Source organism: Coenobita brevimanus, chromosome 46 (genome assembly GCF_032717465.1).
Source record: "Coenobita brevimanus isolate Jiangsu-jjx chromosome 46, ASM3271746v2, whole genome shotgun sequence".
In the NCBI taxonomy this organism is placed as follows: domain Eukaryota; kingdom Metazoa; phylum Arthropoda; class Malacostraca; order Decapoda; family Coenobitidae; genus Coenobita; species Coenobita brevimanus.
In genome coordinates, this window is record NC_136999.1 from 46,854,629 (window position 1) to 46,872,785 (window position 18,157).

General features: G+C 42.6%; 1 long non-coding RNA gene across 1 annotated transcript in view; it reads left to right on the forward strand.

Moving 5' to 3' along the window:
- The first annotated feature begins 2,837 nt into the window (after positions 1 to 2,837).
- The window catches only part of LOC145398638 (uncharacterized), a 41,904-nt gene continuing 26,584 nt past the window's right edge, over positions 2,838 to 18,157 (forward strand). The window contains exon 1 of the long non-coding RNA XR_013897172.1: positions 2,838 to 2,900. This is a non-coding gene — a long non-coding RNA (uncharacterized LOC145398638). The remainder of the gene's footprint in view (positions 2,901 to 18,157) is intronic.

Here is an 18,157-nt window from a genome sequence, read left to right on the forward strand (position 1 = left end):
AACTGCTCCACTGAACTGTCTGCTTGCATCCGTCCACCACTACGATGGGCACGTAACACCCATCCAGCAACAAACTCACATCCCTTTTCTGTCAGATTGTCTAATGCAAGAGATAACCATTACTCCCAGTCTTTTATGTATGCAGCAGGTCAAACCTGGAACTGTCTTCCTCTGTCTGTATTTCCTACTTCTTATGATCTCCAGCCTTTCAAACGCAGTGTGTCCAGGCATCTCGAAATGGATGGATCTTAAAATTGGCTCTCTGCTGTATTGTTTTTGATTTTTATTGGAAGGAACGGTTTGCTGGCCCCTTGCCTTTGGTTCCGTCTTCCTTGCATAAAAAAAGTACTTTTCGTTCTGGTGTTTTACCAATGTTTTAAACAGTCGCTAATAACCTGACGGCAAATAGTGAAATGGGACGATTTTAAAAAATACCTTGATGTAATTTCGCCGCCCCCTTTGAAGTGTCACTTGGGGCAGTCACCCTGCTCGCCTGCTCCCCTACCCCCCAGTTACATTACTGATTCCATCCTTCTGAGAGGAGGTGTATCTGGCGAGGTCCCCCACACATGACAAGTATACTCCACACACACGGGCGAAAAAGTCCATTGAATGAAGTCAACAGTCTTGCAGAACAAAAGATAAGTTCGGAGACTGCTTAGTACATCCAAAGTCTTGGAAATGGATTTTGTGACAGAGATAAATCTAAGAAATGATTATGCAGGTGACTAAGGCCAGCTCTGCGTGAACAGAAGTCTTGCATATTGTAATGAGGCAGAAGCGGGCATGATCCCGATATTCGTTACATAATAGTTGTTGGGTGGGGAGCAGGGTGAATTCAGGGAGGCCAGTGGATGTATTGATAAGTTATTTGCACTAAGATTCCCGGTAGAGATGATTCTGCAATTGGAGAAAGATGATTGTACTATTGTTGATCTATATTTCAACAGCCATATTGTCTTGTTCCATGATTTTTTTTTCTATGGGAATATCATTAAATCCCCTCTCTGTTGTATTCTCAAATTTCTCCCTATCTTCTTAAGATTAAGACGGCCAGAATTGGATACAGTACTCTGAGTGTGGTCATACTAGGGATTTTCACAAGGTGAGGATGATATTTTCAGATAATTATAAATTCGAATGCTCTACCGGTGAATCCGATTAATTTAATAACTATCTTTTAAAAAATCAGAAATATTATATTCGGTATAAAATTGCTATTATGATTCCTAAGTCTTTTAAGGGGTGTACAATATTTAGGTAATTGTTATTCATTGCAGAGCTTGAGAGAAAGTAGAGAAGAGGAAGGTTAAGGGGAGAAGTGGAGAGAAGGTGAAGGAAGAGGAGGAGAGGTGGAGAGTTGAGGGAGGAGGAGGTGGGAGAGGAGTTGAGGAAGGAGAGGTGGAGAGGAGGTGAGGAAGGAGAAATGGAGAGGAGGTGAGAGAGGAGGAAAAGTGGAGAGGAGGTGGGGAAAACATGGGATATGTGAATGATGGGGATCACTGTGCAGTGACGAGTATGACATGGTCAGACGTTGCTGGTAAGGGCACCACAAACATCGGTTAAGGAAGCTCTCTAACACTTTTCCTAAGCGATTTATTATACAGTATTTATTACACCTTACTGTTCTCTTTCCTGTTACCTATATCCCTCCAATACCGCCAAACTCTGCATAAATAATGTACAAAATGATATTAACCAGCCATATCCAAAAATAAATCGCTAAGGAAGAGGTGTCAGCTAGCTTCCTTAAAGACGAGAATACGGACACTGGCCAGAAACAGGTGAGCCACATCATCACTGACACTTGAGAATAGGTTGGAAACAAAAAGGACGGAGAGTAAGTAGGGAGCTGACAAGATATATTACAGTTTGGGAATAGCTACAAGAACTGCCAATGAATTATTAAGATGCTAAAGGATTAATATTCATCTTACTGTCTCCCGGGGAAAGGATCACATAGCCTAGCAGGGAATTCCAGAATCTAAAATCAACGCATGAAACCAAAGCTGCAGTACACAGCAAGGAGCATTGAGGTTTTCGTCTTCTAAAATACTTGCGGCACGACATGTAGCTAGTGGTGTTTACTGCCTAGATGCCCTCTAACTTTCTAGAGCCATGGCGAATTCTATGCAAATAAAATTGAGAGGAAAAAAAGCTAAAACTTTATTGCTAACCTAGATTCGAAACTTGCATGTTATTTTTCATGAAGTGAAATAGGAATGAAACACATTTTTTTTTTTTTCCAGGTAGTTCTATTTTCCATCATCTGTGCTTCATTTTTGTCAGCTGTTTACTTCATGGGTCCTACAGCTTCCATATCAATGCATCCTCTTGTTCTTATAGGCCTCATCCTGCCTTCAATCTAACTCAAGTAATTCAACAAACGGCACAAATACTCTCTGTCGATGTAAGCTTATTTACAATATTTCCTACATTTGATCACTGGGGCATATGCCATCAAACACCATAGCATAAGTGGAAACAACGAGAGTTTGTAGAGAATCTGGTGGTGACTGGATGCTATGGTGAGACAGAAGGTGTTCACTGGGTGGTGTGGAGAGAGGGAAGGTTCACTGTCTGGTTTGGAGAGAAGGGAGGTGTTCATTGGCTGGCGTAGTGAGATTAGTGTTCACTGGGTGGTGTGGTAATAGGGGAGGTGTTCACTGACTGGTGTGGTGAGATTAGTGTTCTCTGGGTGGTGTGGTAATAGGGAAGGTGTTCACTGGCTAGTGGTGAAAGGGGAGGTGTTCTCTGGGTCGTGTGGTGAGACGGGAGGCGTTAACTGGCTGGGTGTGCATATATAAGGGCGGCGGGAGGCTGGTCAGTACTTAGTACTCAGCTCCTGCTTCGGGCTGTGAGGGTCCCGCTCCGGCCTCACCTGCTCCCACACCTTCACCGTGAGTCATGTGGCACCGTGTTACTACACACTTTGTTGTCAGTCATGTGGCATCGTGTTACTACACACTTTGTTGTCAGTCATGTGGCACCGTGTTACTACACACTTTGTTGTCAGTCATGTGGCACCGTGTTACAACACACTTTATTGTCAGTCATGTGGCTCCATGTTACAACACATTTTATTGTCAGTCATGCGGCACCCTGTTACTACACTATTGTTAGTCATGTGGCACCGTGCCACTGCATACTTTATCAATCTTTTGATGCCGTGTTTCAACATAGTTTGTGCTCAGTCAGTCATGTGGGACAGTGCTACTACACATTTTCTTGTCAGTTTTGTGGCAAGGCATCTCAACGTCGGGATCTAATTTTACAACAATACAATTGTGTTACGTGCTATGTTACTGGTGATGTGCTATTTTCCTTTTCTTCCATCGAGGACAATAATTCTTACTCCCATTCCACGTATCTCTATGGACAATTTATGAATCTGTATTCGAGTATTAAAGTATATTAATCTTCTAGATGTATTTAAGAATAACAGAGGCAAAGTACGTGAATATAAGTGTCTCTCTATCTCTTTATAATTGTGGAAGGAAGAAATGCGCCTGTGTCAGATCAGGGAATGGCGTAGTTAATAATTTTGATGTAAAAATCAGAACAGTCGGGATAAAATGTGGTTCTCTAACTTGACGTTTAGATATGGAAAGTGGCTGAGCTTTCGGTTGTACATGAGGAAATCCTATTAGGTTACGAGGAATATATTTGTAAAACAATGGGATATAATGTCTCATTTCCAGACATTCCTACAGTAGCAACGAAGAAACATCTACATTCTCAGTACACACGCAAGGCAGTACAACATTTCGATCCAAACACTAATACAAGTTCCCATCCGTCATCCACCGATCACAGGTATCCTTAATATGAGGTGATCGAGAACAGTTAGCTAGGCTTAGTTCAGCGTATCATGCAGCCCTCCTCAATTATCGGCTTAGATTTGGGTTGGGCATAATCACAGATGACACATGCCCAACTTGAAGAATTGGCTTACACAACATTGCACACATAATGGAACACAACACAGCACATATCATACTAAGACGCAGACACAATGTCAGCGATGTAAGGGAACCTGTGGGCCGATCTCATAGATGAAATTGCTTACCTGCGGCCAGGCATACCATGATGGAGAAAGAGCAGCAACAACAACAACAGCAACAGAAATGGCATTAGAATATATAACAATGTATATATATATATATATATATATATATATATATATATATATATATATATATTTAAGTTGCTAAGAGAAGATGTGCTGCATATTTGACAGACGTGTGGAAGACGTACTCTGGGATTCCATTCGACTTTTGACAGATTAATCAATCAATACCTTGTGGTCAAGCAGAACAACAGAAATACAGGTGAAAAAGACAAAGGGCGCCTTTGATACCCGCACCTACCTCAGCAATACTGAGGTAAAAAAAAAAAAAATCACTCAGGGGGAGGCACAAGAGTGAACTCCATGGATCCCTCCCTCTATATTGTCTGATCAGGGTGAACGCCTACAACTGTGAAAAAAACGCGTCCCACCACTGGGAGTAGTCTCCCCGTGTGAAGTAACCATCGGGGGTTGTATCCTACTTAAAAAGCTGCCAGGGTGAAGGTCGACCAATATGCAAAATTTCGTGTTCCCAAGTTAAAACCCATGACTGTGCCTAAAACTTTGTCCAGGACCCCCGTGGGTCCCCCCTCCCTTGAGGGGTGTCCTTGGGAGTCTCACCCTGCCTAAAGTGTAGCCACAGTAATGCTCTACCATTATATGAAACTCATATTCTTACTTAAAAACTATGGCACTGTCTCCCTGGAGGCCGCCCCAACCCTCCACTGAGTTACAAAAATAAATTTAAAATTATGATGCCAGTCAAGAATAAGTGCAATGGCATAGATGTAAAGCCAATGTATTGTCTTTCTCCTACATTGACTTGCGTGATATGAGCTGGAAAAGGGCGAAAACCAAACCCAAGTCAGTTAAAATAGTACGGTAAATGCATTTTTGGAAGGGATATCATCTATGAACGGAATTAATCCCATAATCACAGAGTTGAACGCTAAAGGGATACACGGAGGATTAACAACCTCTCTAATTATCTGATTTTGTTACAATAACAGTTGAAAATGTTAGCTAAGAGACTGACTAGGAGAGTGTATGAATGTGATGGTGTAGGGAGGAGGGGGAGACTTCAGGATGAGATTGAGGGATGGGATGAAGAGGTATATGCGACAAAGGGGTGTGAGATGGAAAGAGAAAACTACTAGATTGTAGAGGATTTGGTAACATTGAGGCGATTCCTTTGTGGCCACTTCTAACGGGATGAATTCGATTGGCGAAAACAAGAATGATAGCTTTATTTTGTTATTTTGGTTTATGTATTTATTTATTTTGAAATTTCATGCAAGTAACTTCTTTTTAATGCATGGAAGAAGGAACAGACCAGGCGCCTGCAAACCCGTTGGTTCCTTCTAGACAAAAGAGATGCTTCCACTGATACCCTCCACCTGACAGAGTCAGAGGAGGGTGTTGTTATCACTGTGATCGATAGATGTCTGTCCGCAGAATTGGGCGGCAGTGTGGCTGGCCTGGTGTACAAATTTCATTTCCGGACCAGAACTCAGAAAGTATTCAATACAGAGTCATGAAATTTCACAGAGTTGTGTGTCGTATAGTAAACTGGTGGCTTTTGATAGGTAGAGTGCTGTGTTTTAAGTATTTTTTTAATGAAAAAGGAAAAAAAATCGTTTCCGGGCTAGGACTCAGAAACTAATACAGGCACAGGCTTCAAACTCTCCAGGAATATGTGTTAATATGCCTCCTGGTACCTTATAGTAGTTGGAATGCTGTGAGATTATATAATAAAATGAAATTACAGAAATACATAAAACTGATTCTTTTAAAGCATTTTTCTATAAAAACTGCAAGTATTACACTTAGGAGACAGAAACTGTACATGATAAATGATTATAAGAATATCTATTCACGTATGAAGTTTCATGACCATACCTATTATTTCATCATAAAACAATGGCTCCGTAAATGAAAAATGGACGAGTCATAATTTCCTTAAATCTGCTCATAACTTCATTACTATGATGGGTAAAGTACTAAGATTTTAATGTCTGACTAACTGATTGAATGTAACTGAAATCTGGCGGAGCAACTGCCAGAGTCATATGCCGCCGGACAACAAGATAAAAGATGAAGGAAAAAATAAAAAAGTGCATATTCAAAGTAAGGTTAATACCCGTTAGGAAAAATAAAAAACAAAATATCAAAAGAATAGTTTATAATAATTCAATTACTTATAAAAGTGGAAGGAGGCCCACCTCCTGAAGAAAACTAAAAACATCAGTAAAATTGCTAGAGGCTCCACCAAGCATCAAGGACAGACAGTAGGCATCATCTGCCTCCTTATGCCTGTGGAGGAATCTCTGACGTAGGTCATGCAGACTCGGACACTCAACCAGCAGGTGGCGGACAGTAAGGGGAACAAGACAATCATCACAGTATGACTGAGTCTCACCACTCATCAGGAACCCATGTGTAAGCCGAGAGTGCCCAATGCGAAGCCTAACAAGAGCCACCTCCAATCGCCAAGGCATGGAGGGGAGAACCCTTGGCACAACCACTCTTTGAAAGATTTCTTTTAGTTTATTATAAGCAACACAAACTCAGTGTCTCTGCCAAAACGAACGAATTGTACTGCAAGTAAGCAGGAAGCGAGTAGTCAATAGTCGGTTGGAGGCTGTTGAGAAGACGCAGATTTACCTAATGTATCTGCCCTCTCGTTGCCCACCACACCAACATGTGTGGGAACCCAACAGAAGTCCACATGACGGGCACGACGGCCAAGAAGAAAAAGCCACTCTAAAATTGATAAAACCAATGGATGGGATGCATTGAAAGACTCCAGGGCAGAAAGAGCAATACGCGAGTCACTAAAAATCACAAAAACAGATCGGGGGAGAGTAAAATGGTTTTGAGAGAATATATAATCGCAGTCAGTTCCAACGTATACACTGAAGAAATACCAGGAAGGCTACTGCCTCTGCTAAAGGAAGGGATGACAACACCAACACCTACTCCAGTATCAGTCTTAGACCCGTTAGTATAGAAGGGGACAGAACCCTCATGAGTGGAGGCATGTTCTAAAAAGAGAGAGAGGGACACCTGAGGGGGAAGTGAGCCCTTTTTACTAACAGTGGACCTACTAAATGCATACAAGGGATTAGCCAAATATCCACCCTTGGGATCCAATCAGGACAAACTGCCAGTCTCGGAACAGAAAGGGCTAACACAACAGACCGGAACCTGGAACGAAAGGGCTTTGGGAAACTAGGACGGGTGTCACAAACAGAAGATCGAGAATCTTGAGAGATGATGGAACAAGAAATTGAGTCTGGAATGTGGTGAAGATGATACCGACACCTCATCATCAATGACTGGCATTGCAAATCCAAGGGGAGTACACCAGCATCCACCAACAAACTTGAAATCGGGGATGATCTGAATGCCCTTGTTGCCAGACATATACGAGTATGATGCACAGAACTTTACAACCAGAGACGGGTGTCTGTTGCAGAGGAGTAGATCTCACACCCATATTCAACTTTAGGAAGAATAAGAGACTTATGCAAGAGGAGGAGCGTCTGACGGTGATCACCCCAAGAGGTATGAGCCAAAACTCTCAAAAGACTCAAAGCTTTAAGACAAGCTGCCCTAACAGAACGAATATGAGGAACCCAGGTTAGTCGTCTATCAAACAGAACACCCAGAAATCGTGTCTGTTCTATACAGGATATTCTCCGACCATAGGGATACAAGTCAGGGTCTGGGTGAACCCCCTGAAGATGACAAAAATGCATAGCCACTGTGTTTCGTAAAGAAAAACGGAAACTTGGAAACCGCGCCCTGTCAGAAATTCTGTTAAGAGCCAGCTGCAACTTCCTCCCTATCAGAGACATTCTAGATGCGGTGAAGGAAATTAAGAGATCATCAATATATAATGAGCCTCGTATACCATCAGGAAGTACACTGACTACGCTGTTGACGGCCACAGCAAAGAGAGTAACACTAAGGATACCCCTTTGCAGTACTTCCATCTTCTATTGCACGGGCATTAGAAAGCACTCTCCCACTCGGACCCTTAAAAAACTATTAGATATAAACTGCTGAATAAAAATAAGCAAGCCCCCACTAAGACAAAATTCATGAAGAGCAAGTAAAATGCCATGACGCCAGGCTGTGTCATATGTCTTCCCCAGATCGAATAAGACCGTGACCTGGTGTTGGTTAGTGGAGAAAGCCTTACACACAGAAAATTCCAAGGACAGTTGTGCATCAGAGGTAGATGGCAATTTTTGAAAACCGTACTGGGCAGGGGATAAGAAGTCACTTCTCTCCAAAAACCACACAAGCCTAAGAATGACCATCGTTTCCAGAACTTTACATATACGAGACGCCAGAGAAATAGGCAGATAATTCTTTACCTGTAGATGATCCTTACCTGGTTTGGGGATGGCGATAACCACAGCAACACCCCTACAACCAGGAAACTCCTCAGAACATCAGATCTAATTAAATAATCAAGGCAAAACAAAAGGTACTCATTGGACAGGTGAGGTAAAAATGCATAAGGAAATATCATCACAACAAGATCAGGAATCATGACACCGTGACAAAGCCGCCTAGAGTTCAGAAACAGAGAAATGAACATTGTAAGATTCTCCCCCAGAAAACACAAAACTGAGACCATGAGACTCTAGGCGCCTACGGTGGCAAGCCGAAGGCATATCTGTATCCTTCTGTGACACACTGACAAAATGATCGACAAGGAACTCTGCAACGGTGAAAGGATCAGCCACAGTTCCTCCTGCTGCAGATAAAACAGGAGGGGAGGGAACAGTAAACATTCCTGAAATTTTTCTTACCCAGTTCCACACCAGAGTGATGAAAGTCCTTGAACAGATTGAGGAAACACAGCCCTTCCAGGATGAATGCCTGGCCTCCTTTAAAACCAGCCTCGTATGAACTCGTGCCCTCTGATACGCCATGAAATACAAAGGATCCCTACAGTGACAATGAAGTCGAGAGAAGGCGACTCGTTTGGCTTTCACTGCGGAACTGTACTCAGATTTCCACATCAAGGAACAGGGCATTTCGGAAATTGACCCCTCCTTCTTGGAACAGATAAAAAGGCTGCTGAGTGCAACACGTCCATGAAAAATGACACTGCCTCAGTAAGACAGCCAAACTCATTGACAGAAAGGGAAGTGGAACTTAATTCCCTGAAACATGGCCAGTCAGCCTTTTCCAGAAGCAAGCGAGGAAGACGTGGCTGAGGTCCATCTACACTAGCAGTTAAGAGTAATGGAAAATGGCCGCTGCCATAAAGCTCTAGCAACACATCCCAGTTAAAATCTAAAACGGCATCAGCTGAGCATAAGGACAAATAAACTGCAGTAAAAGTTCCTGTCTGGCTATGGAATTAAGTAATTTTATCAAAGAAGAAATTGCCCAGCTCCTCATCTTCCACTAAAAAGGCCAGCATGACAACCCGGGAATTGGCCTCACTGTTTCCCCATAGTGGATGGTGACCATTCATATCTCCTAGTAACAGAAAGGGAGAAGGAAGGCCACAAATAAGGCGTTCCAGAGCCGCCCTTTCAACAGTAGCACTTGGAGGAAGATAAAGACTGCAAAGTGTATATTGCGGATGTAAAAACATCCGTAGTGGAGATGTCCAGATGACTGTATGGAATATCCTGGTGAAGGAAGATAGCAGCACCTCCATGACGACCTTGGCCTGGCACAGGATCAGAATAAAAGGCATGGTAGCCAGAAGGACCGGAAGGAACAGCATCACCTACCATGGTCTCCTGGATGCACATGCATAGGGGAATAAATTGAGAAACAAGATGGCACAGTTCCTCACAGTTAGCACGTAAACCCCAACAATTCCACTGGGTGATGCAACGCATAGTGGAGGGATGATGATTACGTGCGGAACTGTACACTTGACAAGCAAGCATGTTTGGATTGATTATTATGAAAGTGCTTCGGGAGAGCCTGCCCAGCACTAGAAACTTGCACCCTCTGTCAAACATCCGAAGGCAAATGTGAGGATGAGGAAATACGGTTTAGAATTCTCCTTCTTGGAGTGGGCATTCCAGTTTGTTTGGAAGGCGGCTTGGGGGCCGCGTTTGGAGATGTAGGACGGCAAGTACTCCCACCAGAAGCCCCAGAAGTGGAAGTAGAGTTCAAAGGACTTGAATCATTTGAGGAGGCTATCCTGTGCTTCAGATCTGAAGCACCTACGAGCTGTCGAACAACATCTCCAGGTGGGGACTGGACCAGAGGTGAACCATCAGCTTCAGCTGTCACCTGGCTAGATTCGTCAGCCTGCTGGGCAGAGGAAACAGGAGAGGTGTCAACACAAGTTTCGACAACAGAGACCTTAGGTGGCTGGTCTTCATGCTTAGAGGACACTGACGAACAATGATGACGTTTGCCAGGTACAGATGGAGCCTCGGAAATACTGGGTAAGACAGGACAAGCAATCCGGTCATCATGGACATCTGCCACCACCATAGAAGTGTGCAAGCCAGCAGCCACTATAATACGGGAGGAAAGAGTCGAATCAGTGGTTGGGCAAACATTATTCTCACCAACAGTACTAACCATGGGGACAGCATCCTGCAAATCACAAGTTGAAGGAGTGGTTACTGGAATGGGTCGAGACAGCCTCTGAGATACAGAGCGATGCACTGGCGTTCGAGAAAGGACAGAAGCATAAGTAACCCCATGATGAAAGAAGAGAGTCTGGGCTCTCCTTTTTGCTTCAGGAAAAGAAAACCCTTTCATGAGTACGAATGGACAAAATCTCCTTTTCAAGGCAGTCTCTTGGACAGTTATTAGAAGAGACAGCATGAGGACCCCCACAGAGATAGTATTTAAGGGGTCCTGAACAGTTGCTGGTATGGCTTGGTCTGCCACAGAAGACGCAGACACCAGGATGGCCAGCCTGTGCACGACGGCAAAATCGGCTAACGTGACCATACCCCCGACAGTGGAAGCATTGCTTTGGGGTCGGGATGTATGGCTTAACAGAGATTGAGAGCCAAGCTAGTTTAACAGATGTAGGTAACATTAGCGTGTCAAATATCAGGAACAAGGTGGGTGTTGGGTTCAGGATACCCTCTATTTTCTCGTGCAAGTGTTCAACAGTTACCACACCAGAAGACCGCAATTCCTTCAACATCTGTGCCTCAGAGTATTGAAGGGGGTCATGGGAAAATATGACACCCTTAAATCGATTAAACTTATTGTGAGGAGCACATGTTACAGCTGCACCAGAGACAGAGGTCATATTCAGTAATCGTGATTTCTCTTCTGGGGAGGACACCTGAGCAAGGAGGCTTCGATCCCCCCTGGGAACAGATTTTAGGTTCCCGACCACAGGCCACAACAATGGCACAGAGCAAATGAAATTTTTTTTTTTTTTTTTTTTTTTAGTAGATAATGAATGGAGGAAGGAAAAATAAAGGGGAAAAAATAAGTCCATGTGCCTAAAGGCATCATCCATTCATAAAATATTTATAACAACTGGATTTGAATTGAAGTGGATTAAATGTTTGTGAGAAACAGCTCCCAGGAAATGAATTCCAGAGAGTAGTAGTTCTGGGGATAAATAAATTTTGATAAGCAGAGGTTTTGCATTGCGGGGGAGAGAGTGTGAATTCATGGGCGCTCCCAGCTGCACGAGTATTTCGGGAGAAAAAACGTGAAGGGGAGAAACAATTGAAGCCAATTCGTCAGAACACTTACGGTAAAGATATCTATAAAATAATCCTAAAGAAGCAACATCTCTACGTACTGATAATGGAGGAAGGTCTTGCTTGATGGCAGGATTATTGATTAATGTCTTTATTTTGAATTTTATCCAACTGCCTCAATGCATCCTCTCCACATCCAGTCCACAGTAGTGAACAGTATTCGATCTGAGAACGCACATGACTTTTGTATATTGTGGCCATCTGCTCCTCAGTGAAGAACTCACGAACTCTGTACATAAGTCCCAATTTTTTGGAAGCATTTTTAGCAAGGGATTTAACATAAGCTGTCCAGCTTAGGTCGGGGTTTAGAGTAACGCTTAGGATATCAATTGTAGTGGATATGGGAATACTGACATCATTTAAAACTATGTGAGAGTCTAAGGGATTCTTTCTGTTGGAGAAATTAATGTATTTAGTTTTCTGAGCATTAAATGAGACCAGATTTGTTTGTTCCCATTGATAAAATTTAGAAAGGTCCTGGTTCAGAGAAATTGCTGTGTTGATTTGGTTATATATAATATCAAATTGTGTAAAGGAGGTACTAAATGTGACAGAACTATGAAGGGTTGAGTCATCAGCATAAGAGTGTACTGGGTTGTGAGTGACAGATACGAGGTCATTTATATGAATGAGAAAGAGGGTTGGCGCCAAAACTGATCCCTGAGGTACGCCCGCATTTATGGAATGAAACAGAATAAATACCATCTACCATGACCAGTATTTTTCTATTATGTAGGTAAGAAGAAATTAGAGGAACCTGTGATGCAAGGCCACAGTGTGACATCTTAGACAATAAGGCCCGGTGCCATACTCTGTCAAATGCTTTTGATATATCTAGTGGTATTGTGTGTGTTTCACCGTGTTGGTCTGTTGTTTTCTTAATCTGATGGGTAAGTAGGCAAAGAATGTCTACACTTGAACGTTCTTGTCTAAATCCATACTGCCAATCATTGATTAATTTATTGATTTCAAAATGCTTGATTATGTGTTTGTTAATTAGCGTCTCAAACACTTTACCAATAATGGAAGTTATTGCAATTGATATATAGTTTGATGGATCAGAAGTTGCCCCCTGTTTAGGAACAGGATGGATATTTGCTTCTTTCCAAGTGGCTGGAAAACTTGAGGTACAAGTGCATAAGCGGAAAAATTTTGCCAATACAGGAGCCAACACTGAGGAGCAATTTTTAAGTACTATTGAAGGAATTTCATGATGACCAGTAGCTTTGTCTGCTGAGAGATTCTGCAATAAATCTCGTACGTATCTGGTGTGAATCATGAAAGGAAGTATTTGGGGGGAATCAAAATCAAGTACAGGAATATTGAAATTTTCTTTACTTAAGGTTGAGTTTGTTGAAAAAATGTCAACAAGAAATTTGGCTTTTCCACGTGGGTCTTTTATTAGATTTCCATCGGGGGACTGTAAAGGTGGAATTGAAGAGGTGGTAGTGAAATTAGTTTTGAATGAATTAAGGGTTGATCTGAATATTTAGTTATCATTTGGGTTGTTTAGTAGTTTGTTGGCCTGTCTATGTAGAAAGTTTGATTTAGAAAGATTGATGATAGTTTTAGCATGGTTTCTGATATTTCTATAATAGTTGAAGGCTTCTTTGGTTTTGGTCCTTGTACAGTATAAGTGTTATAGGCTATTGTTTTATGTTCTGTTACTCTAGCACAATCGTGGTCAAACCATTTCGGTGAATTACATCTTTTTCTGTAACTATGATGGGGAATGAATGTTTCCATGCCGACTTTAATTAAATCCTGTATATGGCCCAATGTGTTATTTACATCTTGGGAGAAAAAGGAGGTCCAAGGAACATCCATGAAAAAATTATGGAGTCCCTCCCAGTCTGCCCTGCCATAGTGCCATTTAGTCACCACGACCCGTTTAGAGCTGGAGGGTGTGGTAGGTGTTAAACTGGTGGCTTGAATCAGACTATGATCCGAGGATCCGAGGGGGGACTTCACTTCGACACTATAATTATCTGAATTGGTTGTTAGACACAAGTCCAATAGGTGGGGATTTTGATCAAGGTTGTCTGGTACACGGGTGGGTTGACTGACTAACTGGGTGAGATTAAATGAGTCTGCAAATAGCTCACATTCAAGACCATAGTCATCAGTTCTGGCTGAATAAGTGAGCCATTCAACATTATGGACATTAAAATCACCCAGAATAATAATTTCTGATGCAGTATTAATGTTGAGGACACTTAGTTGTGAAGACAGAGAGTCAAATAAACTCGGCTCTGAAGGGGCATTAGAGGAACGATAAACACAACAGAATTACTTAATTTTACCAAAAGAATTTAATTTGTATATGGAATAGTCGAAATAAGGACAATTAAATTTAGTAATCTCCTCCAGGGCAATTTCTGATTTAGCAAGGCAACATACGCCTCCTTTGGGTCTGAAATTTTGAATCAAGATATAATCAGGAAAATTAAATCTAGCAAAATCAGAGGTGGAGTTTACTTGTGTCTCTGTCAAAAATAGCAGATCAAGGGATTCAAACTGAAGGAAATTTTGAACAGAGTTGACGGAGTGAAGTCCCCTAATATTGGAAAAGAAAATTTTACTGCACTGACGAGCAGATTTAGGGCCCCGCAACACTGGAGGTGGCACAGTTGCTTGATGACGACCGGGAGGGCCCTGTGCAAATGACCCAGCCCTGCCGGTGGTGGTCACCCGAGAAACCACCGCACTAATTCCCAGTATAGCAGCAGTCATGGTTCTTTTTATGGGGTGGAGAGCAGGAATGTGTTGTGAAATGTGTATGATATGTAATGACAAGATTGGTGTTTTATGGAAAGAGGATAGCTGATTTAAGGCAATATGAAATAATGTGATCTACCCACAGTGGATTTCATTACCAGATACTTGGCATATGATGCCGGCACGGTTTTGTCTGAGGCCACCCTCAGAGCCACACCAACCCGACGGGAACACCTCCCAGATGCAGCAGAATGCTGGGGTAGCGGAGGATACTCCTCAGGGGTCTGGAAAGGCTCCAGAGTGAAAAACATTGAAGAAGTGTCTGAAGAATGGTCAGGGCCACATGCATCATCATCAACAGATTGAATAATATTCCCCTCCATATATCAACAAATAATCCTCATTCCCCCACCCCTCAACCCAACATGGAGCCCAACAAGGGGAGGCCGTATGCCAGGGATAACACTGGTGACCCCAGAGGTAGCAAGAGAGTATATGCGGGTAACCACCGGGGGTCCTGGACAAGGGTGACTCCAGGATGATAGAAGCCACCAGGCCCCCCAGTGCCCACTTAACCCTAGCCAATGCATGACCACCCGATTGACCTGGTTGGGCCCAACCAGTCCGCCCATATAGCCACAATAAGGGACCAAAGAGGTGTATTGTTAGCTGCAGGGCGCATTGTGCAGCATCACTCAACCCTCAGGACTCCCATCTCCCAGCATTACAGGACGCCATGCAAGGCAAACACGTGGGGAGGCAACAGTCCCATACAAGTTGGCAAATGAGGAAGGACTAACATCACCAGCAGGCCTCCTCCACCACCGATGTAGGGGGTGCTTGGTCCACGAGGCCAGCAAATGCCGAACTCTACAAAGGTAGGCAGACCTCCAAGTAGGTGGCACTGCCAACCATGCTTCAAGCCCCGCCATCATGTCGAGGTGAGCCCCACAGCGGGGCTGTGTTATACAGCGTAAGGGCCATTATGCGCTTGGTTTGGTGTGCAGGGATGTGGGGGTATGTGTTTGGTCAGTGGAGGGTTGCAACAGCGAAGCATTGCCTGTGTTATATATTATGTCTAAGTAAGCGCTTTACTGATCGTGAAACAATCCACAGAACCAGAATGCAGTTCCCTCGGTCCACCAGCTTAACCCCTACACCGCGGGCTTGTTTACCAATTACTTGCGTGTGCCGCGGGGTTATTTGGGCTCCGACAGACTCTCAAAAAATATTTGCCAAAAATCAGTTATTAGTCCTAGAATAATAAAATTACATATGCTTATGGCACATACCTTCAGCTTTCTCCTGGAATGATTGTTGAGCCTTCGTCGGTTACCGTAGGACTTGTGGAGACCTCTGAAGTAGGGTAACAAAGTCTCCACTTTACACTTCCCAACAACCCGTAATATGATTACCACAGCCAGATACAAACACTATAAACACTATTCTACAATTTTCAAGTAGTTTGGGATCCATACTAAAAAAAAAAATCACTGTGAAAGCAATGGAAATTACGAGCGCGTCTGATCGTCGCACTGGCACTAGTTCGCTCATGGTAGTCTGTCATTTATTATTCATAAAACCCCTCACACTTTATATTTCTATTACTATATAACATATATATCTACAGTCTTTATCCATAAGTTTCCTTCTGTAGTATTAGTTTATTGTCACTGTAGGGATTCAATTTCTTTCAGTAAAATACGTAGCATTCACTTTCTCGTCCTGTATACTGGCATTGAGCGTGAATGTCACTTTCATCTTCACTCTCATAACTCATAGCATTCAGACATGCTAGAGTGAAACTTTCACTTTCATTACTCCTAGGGTATATACTCGTATTCTTATAATACTACTCATTTACATTTCTATTTACGTTCTCTATTTTATTTACATTATTTACATTTCTATTTTATTTACAGTGTTATGCACTGTCACTTGAAATAACTTATAAAACTATTTTCCATTGTTCACGTATATTTACATTCATTACTTTCACTTGCTGTTTACACATTATTTACACATTATTTACAATTCCACTTGCACTGTTTTACTCAATAGAAAGATCGTAGTCACTCTTTATCAATTGTCAGCCCTTTACCTCTTTCCACACGAGGTTTAGTAGGGGTAAAGGTCACAGAGCCATTTGCATGGGGGTGAAAAAAGGCCTTGAAGTCAGCAAGATGAAACATACGTCCTCTCACTTCGGAAGATGAGACTACACTGATAACGCAGTTGCCAGGCCAGCTAGCCTACTGTAGAGGCCTGCTTTAGGGGTTATTCAGAGTTACCAATATTACTTCTTGAAACAGCTAAGTCTAGCACTGATATGATTGGCAGGAAATCTAGACAATACATTATAAATTTGGTAGTTCCAGGTGAATGTAAATATCATTTAGGGTTCTCCCTTCCCTCCTTACAGGTATATTTATTACGAAAATAGATTAGAGGCCTACTTAGGAGATATATAATCAGAGCTACCAATGTTATATCTTGAAACAGCTTTGTCTAGCACAGATATGATTGGCAGGAAATCTAGACAATACATTATAAATTAGGTAGTTCCAGGTGAATGTAAATATCACTTAGGGTTCTCCCTTCCCTCCTTACATGTATATTACGAAAATAGATTATAGGGCATATTTCAAGGGGAAAAAAACAGCGAAAATTAGCGAACGAGTGCACGTGAGGTGTTGTCAGGTGATAATTAGCCAATTCCAGGTGTATGGCACTCTCACTTACCTTATTTCTTTCTTGTATATATTATTTGGTATAAGAATAGGACATAGGGCTTATTTCAATGGATGAAATCAGTGAAAAATTCCAGGAAAGATTTACTTAGCGTAGCACGGCCGGGCAGGCGAGAGGATAGGGTAATGGAGGGGGGGTAGGGAGGGGAGTCAAGAACGGGGAGAAATGGCTAAATTGTCAACAATGGATGGGAGTACAGATGAGATTAGGAGTGCTGACTAGTGTTGGACATTGGCAGTACCGATAGATGATACAAGCCCCCACTTGGAAGCCCGGGTGAATTCAAAATAACACAGAATCACAAAAGCGACGCCCCGCGGTATGATCCCTTGCTCCCAAGCGTCACGAAAGTGACGCCCCGCGGTCAAGGGGTTAAGTGAGCACGTGAACTTTGTGTGGCTGTGGGTGGGTGGCATGTCAGCTCGTGCCATATCCCGGGAGACAGGCGTCAGTGCTGCCACCGTCAGCAGGTGGATCAGGCGCTGGAGGCAGGAGGGTCACATCCAGAACAGACCACGCAGAGAAGAACTACGCAGACGGAAACATAATGTTAAAAAAGGCAATGGACGTAAAACTTTCATCCCCTCAGACTGTAATGCTGCCAAATCAAAAGAGGCAAGGAGGCAAATGGCACAAACAGAAGATATTCCTGTGTATGTGTCAATGACTCCTTGTATGATACATCACGCGATTTGGATGTTAAATTACGCACTTAGAACTATTAATAACACAACAGAATTGTCCTATGAAGACATTTCAAGGTCAATAGTATTCAAATCCGAATATGTGTAGTGACTAAAAATGACGTAAACATGGTTAAGGCCAGTCAATCAAAATTGCGTTGCTCAGGAGCGGCACGATGATATCCGAAATGATCTATATAATTTGT